This window comes from Canis lupus, chromosome 5 (genome assembly GCF_003254725.2).
Source record: "Canis lupus dingo isolate Sandy chromosome 5, ASM325472v2, whole genome shotgun sequence".
NCBI lineage: Eukaryota > Metazoa > Chordata > Mammalia > Carnivora > Canidae > Canis > Canis lupus.
This window is the reverse complement of record NC_064247.1, coordinates 64,968,531-64,982,293: the sequence shown is the minus strand read 5'-3', so window position 1 is coordinate 64,982,293 and position 13,763 is coordinate 64,968,531. Positions and strand designations below refer to the sequence as shown.

General features: G+C 63.1%; 1 protein-coding gene across 4 annotated transcripts in view; it reads left to right on the top strand.

The window, feature by feature from the left end:
- The window catches only part of ZFPM1 (zinc finger protein, FOG family member 1), a 69,295-nt gene that overhangs the window by 30,490 nt on the left and 25,042 nt on the right, over positions 1-13,763 (top strand). The window lies entirely within an intron of this gene.

Below are 13,763 nucleotides of genomic sequence, written 5' to 3'. Positions count from 1 at the left end.
ACTCGGGCCAGGCGTGTGCAGACGCAGGAAGCATTCATTGTGTACCAGACACACAGCGTGAGCAGGTGGTCCTCAGGGAGTATGCAGGCAGGTATAATAAGAGTGAGGCTCAGGGACAGTGGGGAAGAGCCCACGGTAGGGCCTTGTCTTGCTGTAGGGTCAGGGGACCCTCATTCCTCCTTTCAGGCCATGGGAGGGACAGGTTGGCCTGGCAGTCACAACCAGCATAGTGACCCCCACCTCATGCGGAAAGCACCCCCACCTCTGCTCTCAGCCTCTCTCACCTGGATGGCCTGGTGTTGCCCAGGAGCAGAGCATCCTGAGTAAGACAGTCCTGGGGGGATCCCCTCTTCTGCCCCCAGCAAGGAAGCAACACTGCTGCCCCTCAAAAGAGATGTGGCTCCGTGTCCCTCAGCCCCCACACCCCCCATCTTGGGGTCCCACTGATGGCAGAGGAGGGGCCCGTGCCCTGGCAGAGAACATGGCAGCAGTGTGTCCTGTCTCCACCGAGGAGCAGCTGGCCAGGGGCAGGACATGGGACTATGTGTCCTTAAGGCCCTCAGTGCCTAGTCAGGCACCACTAAACCTGACACCTGTGGGTGCTGGGGTCTACCCTGGGGCCTTTCTGCACACAGGGCAGTGCTGTGAGGCTGGGCAGGGACCCTGTGGTCAGGCTGCCTCAGTTTCCCCAGTTGCAGATGAGGGAATAGCAAGGGCCCCACAGAAGCTAGGTCAGCCCTGCCCCGGGTCCAGTGGCCTGTCACATTCCAGTCTTTATCAGGAAACTTTGTGCTAAGATGAGGGGGAAGTAGGTACCATCTACTGGCCTGAGAGGCCCTGACTGGCCGCTGGGCAGGTGACAGGCTGAGGCCACAGCCGTGGAGGAGAGTGGCCGTGGGGAGGAGAGCACAGGAGACCCCACACCAGCCTGAGGTGGGCATGGGGGTAACCTCTCCCAGTTTATGGAGGACACTTGGGCACAATGTGACCAAGGGGCTTATCTATCCTCACCCAGCTGGGAAGCAGCAGAGTAAGGGACAGACCCAGCACCCGGCTCCAGAGCAGGGCCCCCCTCACCCTACGGGATTAGAATCACCACCCCCGTTTTTATAGATGGAGCCACAGAGGCCTCTAGAGACTGGAAGCTGACCCCAGGGCAAGGTTGGCCAAGGTTGGCCATGGTTGAGGGCTGGAGTGCATCCTCTGGGGCCAGGGGGCTCCCTATCATCCTCCGCAGATAGAAATTTCTGTGCAGTGGGCAGCGATGGGCCGATAAGCTGCCGCTGGCCAACCGCCGTGGTGCCTGCCCCCTATCAGACCCCAGACAGGCCACACTTATCGTCCGCCAGGGAAGCCAGAGAGGCCCAGCGGGTCCTTATCTCAGGGGGCCGCCCGTGCCAGCGATGGGACAGTGGGGCTTTGCCAGGGCCTGGCCAGGCCGCTGTCCCCAAAGACAATGCCCACCCCAGTGACCTGCTATGGGCGTGGAGAGGGCAATCGCGGCCTCTGCCCACAGTCCTGGCCTGCCCACCCCCCTTCTCTGAGCCTGAACCGCTCCGCCCATCCTGGGAGAGCACCTCCACTCCCTGTGTCTCAGGGTCTGTGTCTTGTCCCTGGCTTGCAGCCACTGCTCTGTCCCCACCACCCAGCTTGGGGACCTGGCTTATGAAGGCAGCCTGGGGGACATCAGCCAGCTTGAGCCCCAGTGCACCTTGCATTGTCTGGCTGTAGAGCAGTGACTGGGCCCCTAGCATCTCCCATTTGGCCTGCGTGAGGCAGGACTCGGTCACCTCCCAGAGCCTAGGGCTCAGCACACATCTGGCACAACGCGCACTGCTTACCTACACCTCTCCTCTATGGCTGTCATCTGCTGGCCAGGGTCAGGGTTCACGGGGCTTTCGGGGACCCCATCCCTTCCCCCTCTGTGGGACCCATCACCCAGGGAGCCCCAGGAGCAGGTGACTGCAACCCAGCAGAGTGACCGGGCCTCAGGGCCTCTCTGCCCCAGCACAGCGGGTCCAGTGGGGCCGCCCTGCCTGAGGTCAAGGCCCAGAGCAGATGGCCACGAGCGTCCTCAGGAGGCACCCCCAGGGCACCAGGCAGGACACAACACAAACACAGGGGCGGTCCTAGATGTGCAAGGGCGTCACAAACACTGGAGTGTGGATCTGGGACTCAAGAGGGAATTCACTGTCTCCTTGATCTGTTCCTGCCCCCACCTGATACCTGGTGACCCCAGAGCCCCAAAAACAGTCTAGGGAGGTGCTCAGGGATGTGCCTTCATTTTAAAAAGTTGTGAGCTGTGTTGGCAGCTGGTGGCTTAGTTCTCAGGAGTTGCTGGTCACCTGGGAACCCCTGGCTGTGCTGAGAGGCAGGGTGTGCCCTGGACCAGGCCCAGCTTTGCTGAGCAACTGTGGGCTGGTTGCTGACCTCTCAGGGCCTCTAAGAAGAGCAGTAGCTTCAGGGCAGCCTGTGAAGAGGTCATCCCCACAGCACACAGAGGGCAAGCCCCAGCATCCTCCTCCTGCCCGGGTAGCCTGGGTTCCTCTGGGAGCTGAGGTATAGGCAGGAGCCCCAGGAAGGAGGCACTCAGGGCAAAAGGCAGCCAGCCCAGCCACGTGGCCCCAAGGCAGGGGAAGGCCTCTGTTCGCAGTGTGGTCTCGTCCCCCCGGACACTGTCCCCTGCCCTGGACACAGGAGTCCCCCACTGCACCCAGAGCCAGCTCTCCTGCCACTCAGGAGCCTGGGGCCAGGCTAGGCTGGAGACCCAGCTCAGTGCTACTGTGTAGTCTCAGGGGTGTCCCCTCTGTCTTCTGAGCAGTGGACAGTAGCTGCCACCAGCTACTGGTGGGGGGTGAGGGCCTACACCCACTGCTAGATGAATGCCCTCTGCAGTGAAACGGGTTGGTGTGCTAGGATGTCGTCCACACCGTGAGCTCAGACCAGCCAGCCAGTGAACTCGGAAGTATGCGAGGAGGGAGACGATCCCGGTGGGAGGGAGGCCCCCCCTGCACAGCCCTATAGGGCAAGGAGAACCTATGGTACAAGTGGAGAGCCTGTATAGGGCCTCAGGGGTGCGAGGGAGGCCCCGGGCCTGAGCGAAGTGCAGGGAGGGCAGGGAAGGGGTTACAGCCCAAGGTGGCAAAGGTACCCCCAAGGGCTCGGGGAGGGGGTGCTGGGCTGGGGGCTTTGAAGAGAAAAGGAATTGGAGGCAGGAAGGGGGCGAGCTCAGTATTTTTATCTTTGAAATGACCTTGTGCGCTGGAGGGGCTGGCTGTTTAAAATTCTGATATGCAAATGCCTGAGAGCTGTAATCTGTAATCCCCAAAGCATGTCTGGAGGGCAGCTGGCCAGGAGCTCTCTGCCTGTGAGGGGTCGGCCCCCCTGCCACCATCCCATTCCCTGCTCCCTGTCTCCCCACCCAACATCTAGAAAGAGCAGGAAGGCAAGCAGGCAGGCAGAGAGCCTGTTGGACTGAGAGCCTCCAGGATCCCATCCTGAGCGAGAGTCCCAGGCCCATCACCTATCTCCTGGTCCCCATCTGAGCCTCTGTCCAGTGGCAGTTAGTGTGCCCTTGGCCTGCCTGGGACAGGTCCAAGGGAACTAGGTCCCAGGTCCCAGGTCCCAGGGAACTAGATGAAGGAAACAGCTGTGTGTTGTGGGGTGGGGGGTTCCAGGGGCGTCCTGGAGCTTCCTCTGCAACCAGCCTCGTGGGGTCCCCTCTGGCCTGAGCAGACCCTCAGCCAGCAGAGGGAGGGGGACATTCCCTGGCTCCCTGGGGCGGGGCGGTCTCCTCTGGCCTCCCTCCCTCCCTCCGTCCCTGCCTGCTGTGCCTGGCACAGGGCAGCCAAGAACCGCTCTCCATCTGCCCCCCTGGGAGGCAAGGTCCAGATGCCCTGGATGGGGAGCAGCATCACCAGCTGCTGAGTGCAGGGCTGTCTGCTACAGGTGCCATGCCAGGCAGGGAGCCGACAGTGAACCTGTAAGGCCCACAGGGGCTCCCCACCAGCTCTGGGGAAGGAAGAAGGCAGGCGGTGGTGAGGGGCACACACGGTGGCCAGCTTTGTGATCAGAGCCCCAGGAGTGGGGTTTCATTCACCCACAAGTGCCTTGGAGTCTGGAACTCTTTCCTGATGACCACTGTTGATGAAACAAAATCTGATTGGCCAGCATTAGGTGTTACTTCTTTTGTCCTCATCTGAGGCCCTGGAGGCAGAGATGGGGAGGCTGGCCATGTCCTCAGAGCCCTGCAGGTCAGCAGAAGCTTCCCCACGCTGAGGCCTAAAGGACCAACAGGAGTGGTGTGCCGGTGTCCAGGCAGTGAGCTGACATGTGCAAAGGCCCTGAGGTTTGAGCAGCGTGGGTGTGGCTGGCGCATTAGACAGGATGGGTGCAGATGGGTCAAGGTTTGGGCTCGGTGCCATGGAGCATAGGGAGATGCCGTTGCTGTCTTGCCTATAAAATGAGGGACTGGAAGGTTTTAAGTGAGCTGTTTGGTTTGCTGCCTTGCCGGGGGCACAGTGCTGTGAGGGGCCAGAGGAGGCAGCTGCTTCCTGCTGGAGCTCTGGAGTCTGTCCCCACCGACCCCTGGGGTCCTGGGGAGCCTGCTGGACTCTCCACCCCTGGAGTGTAAGCAAGGGCGTTGGGCTGGCTATCTGGGCCGTGCTCGGCTGACTAATCTCACTACTGGAGTTTCTAGGCAAACCTCAAGGTTTGTTATCGGGCAGCGGGCGGTCGGGCTGCCGAGGCAGGACAGGCTGTCCTGATGGACAGCCCGGGAGATGGACCGATAGGGCCTGGCCGCACATCCCCTCCCACCAGCTCGGCATGTGTGGGTGGGAAAAATCATTTCAGCTATTTGGCGTTATCGTGGGGCCTGGCACTGCAGCCCGATAGGCCTATTTGTCTTAGATTAACGAGTGGGGGAGGGGTGAGGGAGAGGGCAACGGCGGATGGCAAGGGTCAGCCTGGGGTCAGCTCCATGACCAGACTCAGGGGCTGGGTCAGGAGCCAGCTCTGGGTGTCCCAGGGAAGGGCGTCCACACCATGGGGCCCCTGGGGGACGTATGCCTGAGACCCACGCAGCAGGCCCTCCCCGTGTCCTGAGCCTCCCTGCTTCACAGCTGAGCAGACTGACTCCAAAAGATGGGGGACAGTCCTGAGGGGGAGTGTTGTGCGCCCCTGGGTCGGGCACGCCGCAGTTGCTGGTGACAGTGGGGGTGGTTCCCCCTTAGGGGTGTGTCGTGGGGGTGACACAGGCCATGGATCCAGAAGAGCACGGTACCTACGGCCCAGCAGTAGGCAAGAGGAGGCCATTTATTCACTCCACAAACACTTGTACGTGTGTTAAACACCGGCCTGGAGCCAGCAATCAGGTGGCTGGGGAGACAGACTGCCTGGAATGGGGGCAGTGATGTCACGTGAGGGGGAGCCATGCCCCACCAAGCCCACCCTGCACCCAGACCAAGAGGCAAGAGCCACTGCTCTGGGGCTGGTGCACCAGGCAGAGGGCATGGTCAAGGCGAGAGCCCCAAGGCTGGAGCATGCCCCACTAAGTCCAGGGTGAGTGCAGGGGTGAGGAGGGAGGAGGCAACCTCAGAGCAAGGGGGCTGCATCACAGAGGTGGTTGTCTTGGAAACGGAGTTCAGCTGTCACAGGTTCCGCCAGCAGAGGCCCAGGGTGGCTGACTGATCGATGGCCACCTTGGCTGCCCACCGCCCCTGGCCCTGAGCCAGAGCTTTAGTCCCTGGGCCAGGGGAGGGGCCTGAACCCTCCGCCTGACCACCTCTCTGAGCAGAGCTCCGTAGACAGGGCCCCCAGACCAGGGCTGACGGGGGGGCCATGCATGAGCCGGGGGCCTGTGCTCTGTGGCTGGCCGGGCCCACACGCATGCCTGGTGGGCACTGGGGGCCAGGCACCAGGTTACACACAGCACCCCGGGAAGGCCAGGTGCAGAGGGGGGTCTGCAGCAAGACCTCCTTGTCTCCCTCTGGTGGGGGCCCTTGAGGCATGGAACTGGCCCCAGTTGCCCCCGGGGCTGGGCTGCTGACCCCTTGACCTCGGGCAGCTCCTCACTACGATTACTGGCTCCTTACCACGGAGGTGCCACCCACCTGGCATCCAGATGGGCCCTTGGCTAGTTCTGTCTTCCATCCCCAGCAAAGACGCCCGGGTCCCAGGTCCCCCAGGGGACCTATGAGGGGGCAGATGGCCAGTGAGCAGCTCTTCAGCAAGACTCAGACCACCCTCCTGCCAGAACTCATCCCCATTTGCTCACTTGCTTGTGCTTTGGTTCATTGAGCACCTACTACTAGACCACCTACTGTCACCTACTATCTAGGCCCTGGACTAGACAATGGGGTCACAGCATGAATAAAACAGCCTGGCCACTGCCCTCCCGGAGCCACAGCCCATGGCAGAGAGACAAGGACTAGACACTAACGCCAGGAATATTGACCAAGGAGAGCAGAGGGAAGGGGGTGGCACCCATGGGGATGTGCGCAGACCACACACGGCGACCGCACACAACGGGGGAGCCACCCCATGGGGTTCAGCCCAGCAAATGCCCTGCATTGGGTCTGCGGGGTGGAGGGAGGGCTGGGGGCTGGGGCTGACCACTGTCGGGGCTGGACTGGATGGGTTCAAGGGTGGACTTGCGACCCCTATGAGATGCTGCACTCTGTTCTACAGATGTGGACACTGAGGCTGCCCCAGTGCTACCGCTGGACGCTAGCACTGGAGGTGCTAGACCCCCATGGGGGGACTGAGCCGCCTCCTGGGAAGTGGCCCTCTCCTAGCCCTATCACACGTAGTCCTCAGGGACTCTCCCAGCCCCTCCCCTGGTGTAGACACTGCCTGATGGAGGGCAGACGGGCAGCACAGTGGCCGACAGGGAGCATGGTCAGGGCCCGAGTCCTCCGCCATCCACAGCGCGTGGAGGCCCAGCCTGGCCGCCTGCCCTGTACTGCCCGCTGACCTCACCGGCCTTCCGGGAGCGGCTATCTGTGGCCAGGGTGGCCTATCTCGGCCGCAGGCGCTAATCGAGCCCAGCTTCCTCCTCCGCCCTCCCACCCGGCTTCCTGCCCCAGCCAGACCGCCCCCTGGCCCCAGGCTGTGTCTGTGCTGCCGCCTGGGCCCTGCCAGCGCCTCCCAGATGTCAGGGCGCTGCCAGTCTGGGTCTGCCTGGCTGCACCTGAGGGGCCCCTTCCAGAACTTTCCTTCCCTGTCCTCCTCCTAGACCCAAACCCAGACTCTCCCCAGCCAGGCCATGTGGCTGGGCTGCATCAGCTCAGTGTGCTCAGCCTGTGGCCTCCACAGTGAGTGGGCCACAGACACGGGCCTGGGAGACACCCAGGGGACAACAGGGTGGCATCTGACACAGGCCCTCTGCCACAGCCTTGCTGTCACCTACGCACCAACCAGCAGGGCTCCAGCCCTGAGACCAGCACTGGTCCTACCACTTGGACTCCTCTTGGTGTCACTATTGGCGACACTAACGGTGGTACTGTCCCTATCATGTTAGCCCTGGCCAGTGGGGTCCCCACCATAAGCCTCCACCTATCCCCCCTCACTGGGCTCCTAGGCCTACTGTGCCCGTCCATGGGCTTGGGCTGCTCCTCGGGGACAGGGACAGGGTATCTGGGCTGCCTGGAGGCATGAGGAGGGCTGGGGCTGGGCTGGGGTTGGCGGGCAGCAGGAGGGCCGCACGGGCAGGGCGCAGCAGCCCCTGGGCATGGTGTGGGCCCTCCCTGTGGCCGTGCAGCCTCTGCTGGGGTGGGCCAGCATCTCCATCAGGCTGTCCCCCCTGCCCCGGGACGGAGACCAAGGCAGCGCCGCCCTGGTGCCGGCCACCGACTGTCACAGGATCCACCCCAGCCCAAGAAGTGGGTGTCAGTCGTGCCCATCTGACATATAGGGAAACTGAGGCTGGGGGACATGCAGCGGCCCTCTCAGAGCCAGGATGGGAGCCGGGCCCTGCCTGCAGCCCTCCTGCCCGCCCCTCGGGCTTTGACACGCCGTTCTCCGAAACCCCCTCCCCTGCTGCCAGCCAGGGCTCGCTCTGTATTTATTTATTTATTATTCCTCTATCTTTGTACGTAACTTCTGATTTCCTCACCGTGTTTTTCCATTACGGCGGCGGTGGACGCGGCCGATAAGATCGGTCCCCGGAGATGGGACAAAGGGGCCGCCATTGGCTCGAGGGCTGGTCATATCCTGCCCGAAAGGGCCGGGCTGGGCCCGAGATGTGGCGTGATGCTATCACTGGGGCTTTTGTGTGTCGTCGTGGGGAGGGGGCCCCTCGCCCGCCCACCCCCCTGCCCCCGACCCGCCTTCACCCCCACAGACAGAGGCAGATGCCCCTCCTCGCCGCCCCCCCCAGAGGACCAGGCCGTGGCCAGGCAGGTGCTTGTAGGTCAGGCCCTGCTCGGGGCGGGCTGCGGGCCCTCGGCTTCCCTGAGCCTGGGCCGTACCCCCGCCGCCAGCGCTCACAGACACCCGAGTGCTCCGGCTGGAGCTCCAGCTTCTAGGAGTCTATCCCGGAAGAGTCCCCTCCCCATGGACAGGCCGAGGGTGGCGAGGAGCGCCCTCATGGCCATCTTGATGATAGGAAGCCATTATTTATTTTTTGCTGACCTACGAAATCTCTGTGAGAAGAGGGAGAAATGATTCTAAAAGAAGCAAATTCCCCACGAATCCCTAGACGTTTTGCCCTTGTGCGCACCTCCCCGCACACGCTCGCATGGGTTGGCCATATGCACACTGAAGGCTGCAGGCAGTAACAGCGGGGCTGGGGCTGACGTCGGGTGGCCGCGCTACCGCCGCCTTGGTCCCCACTCTCCCAGCCTTTACTGGTTCTGCTGAATTCCCCTTGCCCCGCCCTCCCCTGATGGCCTGGGCACCTTGCCGGTGGCACATGAGCAACAGGCAGGGGTGGAGGTGGGAGGGAGCCCCGCACTGCTGAAGCAGAGACACCCTCGGGGTGTCAGCCATGGGCTCAGCGAGAAGGTGCAGAGCCCCGATTTGGGGCCTTCTGGGGTGAAGAGGTGAGGTGGAAAGGAGCTGTATGTGCTTCATGTGGAGGGCAGGGCTTTCTGTGTCCAGGCCTCTCGCCCCCCCTTTCCCAGGCCCCAGCCCAGCCCTGTGCCCTGCCTCCCCATCCAAGGACCTGAGGGACAGAGCACTGGATAGGGCTGGACCCCTTGAACTCAGCCACCCACCTTTCCATGTGGCCAGGTCCTCTCTGACCCTCGGTCTCGCCTGTGAAGGGGGAGAACCACCCCCACTATGGCATGGTGGGAGAGGGAGGGGGCCCTGAAAGCAGGTGTCTGCAGCTTCCACACAGTGCAGGCCTCTCCCTGGGACCCAGCTTCCCTCCCATGTGCAGGGTCGTCCTTCGTTGGGTGGGACCAGTGAGAGATGCAGGACTTGTAAAGGATCTGCAGGTGCTCCGGGATTATTGCCTTTTCTGGGAGGATCTCCATAACCCCAAGGGGTTCACTGGGCCATAGGCGGGGGCTCTGTCCCATTCTCCATGACAGCGGCTAACCTCAGTGCTTGCTGTTACCCAGGCCCCACCCCTGGCCCCTGGCAGTGGCAGCAGGAGGAGGGCTGTCCCTTCACCCTTGCACCCATCTGCTTCTGCCCAGACCTCTCCCTGCCCACCCACCTACCCGTCCACTTACATAGGAGAGTCTGGGCCTGGACCCCTGGCCACGTCCCAGCCCAGGCAGGGAGCAGGGTGGGCTGGCCAGGCTGGAGGCCAGGAGCTGGTGAGCTGGAGGCCAGTTGGGAAGGAAGGGCCCTCAGTGGCATTGGCCCCTGGGGGCCAGGACACCGATAGGAGCCAGAGGAGCTGTTTGCACAGGAGGCATTTCTTTGCCTTATCACACATCCTGCTTCCAGCCTGCTGCCAGGACAGAACAGGGCTGGGAGGGCCGGGGACCCCCACCCTGGCTCCCAGGCCTCAGGGTCTCCCAAGGCCAGAGTAGCCAGGCCTGGGGGCTGATGGGACTCCTTCTGCCCACTTCCTTGCTGGGAAGACTGAGGCCGGGAGACCCAGGGCAGTTGGCTCTTCATGAAGGCCGGAGGGACTGTGAGTTCTCAAACAGTGAGGTGCCAGGAAGGTGGCATCTCAGGACTCTTCAGAAACCTTGGGGTGATGCAGGGCAGCAGCCAGAGCCCAGCATGCAGACCACCCCCTGTCTCCTGCCCATTGAGCTGCTCTTGGCTTTGTGGGGGGGCGGGGGGGAAGGCATAGTATCTGGGAGCACAGCCCTCCCCCAGAAACCCTGGGTTGGAGGTCCAGATGGGGTGACCAGAGCTTGAGGCAGCCCTGCCATAACGTCCCCCAGACCTGCCTCTGAGCTTCCTGCAGGGCCCCTTCCGAGGCTCGCCCTGTCCCAGCCCTGCAGACCCCCTTCCCTTAGGGCCGTCACCCCATGGAGCAGGATCCCCACAGGCCCCACCCTGCACTGCCCGAGGATCCCTAGAGGCCCCAGCTCCGCCATTAGCTGGGGCCAGGGTTCAGCCCGATAAAGATGGGCTGTTGTTCTGTGTCAAAAAATCAATACTTTCCAGCGATGTTCCAGCGATAGGAAGAGAAGTTCCCAGGCACCAGCTGGTGGGTGGGGCGGGGGCAGAGCTGGGGGCTGCAGCGCCCCGGGCTGCCCTCCCTGCCCATCCTGCCCCCTGGTCGGGGCTGCTGTAGACCCACAGAGGGGACCTCAGTGCCCAGCCTCCCGCCCTTGCTACCCGGGGCCGGGCAGGGTATTATGGGGAGGTTCTGGGCCTATGGCTCGTCGGCTGCTCTGGGGTGTCTGGCACTGGCTCTGCTTCATGCCACCACCCTCCAACCCAGCTGCCACTGGGTCCCAAGCTCTGCAAGGGCCTCCCAGACACAGCCGTCCATTACCCCGGCCTGAAGGTCCAACGGCCCACAGGAGAGGCTGAGTGAATGGAACAGAGCGTCCCCCCCACCCCGCCCCAGCCTTAGGTCAGAGGGTGGGACTCGGGGGTGCAGCAGAGCAGGATGCCAATGACATCGCCCCCACTGCCAAATCAGGGGACGGGCGTACAGAGGTCCCAGCCAGGGAGGGTGTCAATAGCCATGTCCTGTGGTGGCACTGTGCCCGGCACCCGCTGGCCCACAGCAGAGCCGACCTCTGTGTGCCCCGGCCAGCGCCCCCCACAGCTGGTGCCCAGGAATGTCGCCTGCCTGCCAGCTCCACCCCCAGGCTCAGGCCCGCCCCACGTGATGCAGCCAGAGACACGCTGGGCTGGGCGAGCCTCACAGGGTGGCAGAAGGAGGGTTAGGACACGTGGCACCACGCCCAGTGGGCGGGCATATGGGATATAGGGCCACATCCAGTGGAAAGTACCCCCAGGCAGGTGCAGTGGGCCAGGCAGGCCGCTGGGGGCTCCTGGCAGACAGGCCCCCGCCCCAGGGAGGAGCTCCTGATGAGGCCTCAGGGTCTGAGGGCTGGGACCCACCGGCTCCAGCCTCACCCCGCTGCTTAGGAAGGAAGGTTCTGGGCTTGAAACCCTTTGAAAACCTCAGGCCTGGATGAGAAAGAAAGCCTCCTCCAGGGAGGACTCAGGCTCTGCACACCCCACCCAGCCTGGACACTTGGGGTGCCTGGGGACCAGGTGAGGCTAGACACCTACAACCAGGCCTAGAGGCCAGTGGGGGGCCTCTGAGGGCAGAGGGCACCAGGGGCCAGGGCCGAGAAGCCAGGAGGCCCTGCGCAGCGGGTCAGGATGCTCCCCGGGAATGATCTCTCTGACTCCCCATCCAGGACATGGGCACTGGCCTTGGTCTGGGTCACATCCCCAGTGCCCAGCACTCCGTACGGAAGCTAACACAAAGATGGCTGAGGACTGGCCCTGTGGCAGCACCCAGAATAGGTGCAGGGGGTGGGCCGTTGTCCCCGGGAAAGGCGTTCACTCTCTGAGCAGCCACAGCCCTGCGGGAATGTGAGCCTGGCTCTGCCACGCGTGAGCCCAGAAGTCCCAGATCATAGGGGAAACCTGATTTTTGAATGATGACAGCCAGGGTCCTTGTTTGTATACGTGTTCTCAGGTCACAGGTCCTGGCCCTCCCACCGGGGTCTGGCGCTCCCAGGCATGCTCTGTGGGGCAGCCTGGGTGGACAGCCTCACCCTGGGCCCCTGGGAGCCACTAAAACTCTGAGACTTTAGGTGACTTGAGCTGGTGATCTGGTGTGCATCTGTGGCCCCTACCTGGTCTGATCTGGCCGGCAGCGGCGCACATCAGATGCCCTGGGGCCTGGGCATCAGGATCCTCTCCCATCTGCCCCACTCCATCTCATTGCTCCTACCTGTGAAATGGGGACAGGGCTGTGCTCCTGGTCTGGGGCACGCCACCACTTGGTGTGCCAGGTTCACTGTGAGTGAGGACATGCTGCCTGAGTTGGGGTCACTGGGCTCTGTGGCCTCAGACAATCCCTCAACTTTTCCAAGCCTTGCTTTTCTCAGCTGGCAGAGAGCAAGGGAGATGGACCCCAGCACTTTATCCCCGTTGTTCAGGTGTGGGAGCCTGGGGCCTGAAGTGGCGTGAGGTCTTCCCAAAGGTACTATGCCCCCTATCCCCATGACAGGGAGGGCTGGAATCAGGCTCCACCCCTTTCTTCCTGTGGCATTCAGGTGTGGCTTGATCCAGGGGACATGCTGGCTGGCTGGTGCCCGTAGCTCTGAGTCTCCTGGTCCTGGGGGCCCAGACTGTGGCCTATCTGTACTCTCCATGCCCTGCAAGGTGGGGTAGCACTAAAGACAGCCCCAAGCCTGTCAGCACCCTGGGGCAAGGGGTTGCCATTGCCCCAGGCCTAACGAGGCCAGCCCAGGGGAGAGGCAGCAGCAGGACAGGCTCCTATGCAGCAGCTGGCAGCCCACCATGCACAGAGACATTGCTGACCCCCCTGAACATGCCCCACACCTTCCTTGTGCCCCCAGACAGGGGCCTCCTGCTCAGCCTGCCCCCAGCCCCCTCCTCTGGCCTCATTACCGCATCTGTAATTAGGAAGCAAAATAGCAGCCAATGGGGTAGGCCCAGCAGGTCAGGATGTTCCCAGGAACTGATGGGAACTTGCCCCCTCCAACCAGATCAGGGAAGGGCTGCACACACTGTGGCACCACCACCCCCATCCCGGCTAGCAGGCTCCGTGGCCGCAAGCCTGGGGCTCCTGAGCTTCAGCTGGTGCCCACCTACCTGGCTGGGCTCTCAGCTCATCTCAAGATGACCATCCAGGAGGCGGCCCTCCATGCCTGCCCATGGCCCCTGATTGGGGCATGCACGTGACCAGGCTCTGCCCACGCCCCTCATGTGCAGGTCCAGGTCTCCCAATGTGCTGAGCCAGGGGTACCCAGGTGGGCTGGTGGTGGCTCAGAGGCGGGAGTGGGGGCCATGTGGTGCTGTACCTGAGCCCATAGGAAGCCCCCTCACCACCCAGAGCGGGCTCTGGTGTCGTCTGTTTTAAGAGTGGGTCACTCCATGGCCCAAAAGGCTGAGAGCCCTGACTGCTGGGGGGCCGTGCTCCCTGCAGTGCTCACAGAGCGCTTGCTGTCCGGCCTGTCCTGGGCTCATCTCACAGCGGCAGAAGCCAGGGCTGGGAGGAAGTGACCGTCCAGCAGGGAGATGGCCTTGGTGGGACACAGACCCGGGTTCTAGAGCTCTTGGGGCTGGCAGAGGCTTCACCACGCCCACCTCAAAACAGCGCCGTTCCAGTAGGATGGTCAGCCCCTGGACAG